The following is a 3974-nucleotide window of genomic DNA, read 5'->3' on the forward strand; positions in this document are numbered from 1 at the left end:
CGGGTTGAATTATTAAACATGTGGTAATTTCAAGAAATTTAATAAATTAAAATTATAATATTGATAAGATAATAATATATAAGAAGAATTGTCACACATTATATATATGGCCGAAAGAATTTTATTTCTTTTGAGGTGGGATTATTCTAACAATATTCAATCATATTCACATGGCAAGAAAAAAGAATCTTGCAGTTGAATAAGGAAGCCATGAAGGGGTATTGAACCAAATTAAGAATTTGAGAGGACTTAATAGAATGTTGAATTCTATTATTCAGTTTAGACATTTTATGATACTTTTTTGTTAATTATTTCTATTTATTTCGTTAGACCATTGAGTGAATGTGATGTCTTTGACAAAGCCAAGTACTAAATGTTTCAAAATGTAACATCATATAAGAGGAAGATGACAACAAAATAATCTTTTTATTTTTGATTATTGGTAGTCGACATGGTTTAATTACTCTTTTTTTCAAGTACTAAGAGATTGGTAACCATCTTCCCGGTTCTGTCTGCGGTATATCACGGCGGTTATTAGGACCACTATCGCCACCACCACCGTCACGGCCAAATATGCTAAAATGCTCACACTTCTCGCAGGTTCCTCCTACAAGGAAGTGGCATATACTAACGTCAGTAAAGTATTCACATGGCAATATCTCCCAAACAGTATATTTTACGTATTGAAACCGATTTAATTTAAACCAATATTGAGTACCGGGTAGTTACCTGAAAAAGATCAAGCAAGGAGCTCTTTGGTTCAGGCAACTGCTGAGCAACGAGAATGTAAAAGAGTCCCATAACTCCGGTATGACCAACGGCACTACTGTAATTAACCTCTAAAGTCAATGTCTCTCCATAGCTCACTTTCACTGGATCAGCAGGATAACATGACGTCATTCCTACAATGTAACCAGCTTCGTTTCCAGGTTCAACTCCATTGCCATACTTGGCCATCGAAGTACATATTCCTTCACCGCTCTGATATCCACAAACACGAGACTCTCAATTCAATGAAAATGTTTAAATCTTTTCGTTTTTTGTGGTAGCTTAATCTAAATCAATCTTAGTTACCTCTCGGTACAGAGTAGCACCTATACCACCTGCATGTTGGTGAGCTACGCCGTAGACAATATACCCATTAAATGGCATCATTAAGCTCTTTTTCTTAACATCAATGCATCCATCGCCATTGGTTGTGCACGGTTCCACATCGTATTCCACCTAAAAAAGCACAAAGAGACCCTAAAACTGTTAGAGAATGAAGTCATGTAACAGAATTATATAAGCAAAATATGAAAATTCTTACTGACTTTGCAAATATGTTCTTGGCTATCTCCTACTGATTTTTTCCGAGAATCAGTAACATCGAAAATATAAATTGTAGCAGGCAAAACCGTGTTGTCCCAATCAACCCATTTCACAGTATACTTCAAATACAGATTTCTTTTTTTTCTCTCCATTGCCAAATCCGCTTTTCACAGGACATTGAGTCTTATCGTAGCAGCAGTGTAAACCTCCTTTGTATCCCGGTTTCATAGTACGACCGTACTCATTAACGGTTACGTTATACAGATCACAAAGACATTCTATGCATCCTTTCCTGTCTTCTACACCTCTCGTGTCTATAGCGTGAATGTTGAGAAGCCATTTGAATTCATAACCGTCAGGTCTCTCCTCAGGATTATCGATTTCAACTGCGTAAGGATCAGGAAGATACGTTGAGGTTTTGCGGGTTTCTGATCCTAACCCATAGTAGTGTCTGAGTCTACTCCTGCACAACCCTCCGTTGTTTACAAAAATAATATCCGACAATCTCGAATCAAGATTGCTTCCGGGGTCTTGACTTGAAAATCCGTGATTCCTAAACATTTCTTGCTGCGGAAGCGTAGAAGAACCTTTACGAACGTAGTAAGGTTTGACAACCCAGTGGTGGAGATACGTCTCGTGTAGAGGGACGGGGTTGCCCGCTTCATCAACCACTTCAGCATCGAAACTTTTGAGACCGATATGCCCTCTTGGGAAATCGATGTCGAATAAGTAAGGATCTGACACTGATCCTGGAGTCATCACCAGTTTTGGTGATAAAAAGACTGCAGATTTGATCTTATTCTCGGTCCCTAGGAACCCTTGGCTCGGTGATGCGAACAGAGCAAGAATTAAGAACAAGATCAGCGATGTCATGTGGTAACGAGCCATATTATCTCCTGTTTCAAGATCATATATAGAGACAGACAGGTAAGGAATGTGACTTTAGCTGGTAAAAAATCATAACCAAGGGAAACATAACTTCGTCTGATTTTTTAGGAACCAAAACTAACAAACCCACTTGAACCCTAATTTAAACAGAACAAGATTTTATTTAGTACATGGTTGCTTAGTTATAAATCCAAAGTTTAAAAACTTTCAAGCAGCCAATATGTCATATCTTTTTTAAAAAAAAATAATGTTAAATTAATTTCAAAGAAATATATCATATCATCCTGAGGTATAATTGCAAAATTGCGAAACCAACCACAGAAGAAGAAAAAAAAAGATAGGATTTAAAAGCACATAATTAAATTGCGAAATGAAAAGCACAGATAAAGACAGAGAGAGGGAGGGGTTTACGTGGGTACGAATTCGGATGAACAGAGATGACTTTCCCGCTTGTAATGAATGAATGAAGAAGTGTGCCCACCAAAATGAAGAAGTGTGAATACGAATCGCCCCATAAGCGCAGAGACGTAAGGAGACGAGCTTCGCTATCATCTGACACGTGTCCACTGACGTCCTCACTCTCGTCACAGTCCTGGTTTTGGTTTTCCTCGTTCAATTCTCTTGCGAAAGTAGATATTATAAATATATATGTCCTTAAATGGTTGGTCGGTATACTCAGGACTGGATTATAGTCAAACCAATCTGTTATTTTCTACCATTCACACAATTATCCAATACATTCCATACCAATTTCATACTAATTCCAGACACAATTACAGTATTTTCTACTCATAAAAATATATAACTATTCATCTACATTTTTTAGTCTGCTTTAAAAATATTGCATACTGGAGTTTAGCATATCAAAATATTAATATGGATTGTCAAATATGGAGTGTATTTACCAATCATTTAAAGCCATAATGTAAAAAGATATAGCTCATAGGGGACCGAAGAAAAAAACAAAAAGATGACCATACAGAAATTACAATGATAGGATGGGTCTTGTTATTAAAAAGATAGGATTGGTGTTGTTGGTTTCTCCTTCAGTGTCAGGCTGTCAGTTTCAGTTTCAGTTCTCTCGGAGATTTTCGATTTTTTGTGTAATATTGAGTTGTACTTATTTATCCAATTTGTTTCGATTTTTTTTTATTTCTCTAATTGTCTTGAACTAGTTTAGTTTGTTTTGATTTTGTATATGTCATTTACTTTTCCACAACTCATCCACATCTTATATAATAAGAGAAGGTTTTTCTCAACTTTTCATAATAACGTGATATCTGGCTTATTATATAACTTTCATTATTCTTATTCTTAAAAGCTATTATCTTTATGTTTTAATATTGGGCCTAACCAAACAAAACCAAATACAGGCCCACCAAATAAATCGACAGCTCTTACAAACGAACCTGTACTCACCTTCTCACCTTCTCCACCATCGTTCCCAGCAACTATCACCTCCGATGTACCTTCTCTATCGAGCCTTTGTTGTTTTTTCTCAGTGTATACGCCACTGGTCTCCATCCTTTGCTGCAAGCTCTTTGGTCAGCTTCCCCGTAAAGATCTCTTAGATTCCATCGTAGTCATATTTATTGGATAATTAAATTTGGTCTCATATCTGGTTCCCTTTCATTGAACAGTAACTCACCATCATTTATGTTTGCTGCAAGCTCTTTGGTCAGCTTCCCCGTAAAGATCTCTTAGATTCCATCGTAGTCATATTTATTGGATAATTAAATTTGGTCTCATATCTGGTTCCCTTTCATTGAACAGTA

The 3974-nt window shown here is 36.5% G+C and overlaps 1 pseudogene; it reads right to left on the reverse strand.

Moving 5' to 3' along the window:
* LOC104739224 lies at nucleotides 340-2717 on the reverse strand (annotated as a pseudogene).

This window comes from Camelina sativa, chromosome 2 (assembly GCF_000633955.1).
Source record: "Camelina sativa cultivar DH55 chromosome 2, Cs, whole genome shotgun sequence".
NCBI classification, from domain to species: domain Eukaryota; kingdom Viridiplantae; phylum Streptophyta; class Magnoliopsida; order Brassicales; family Brassicaceae; genus Camelina; species Camelina sativa.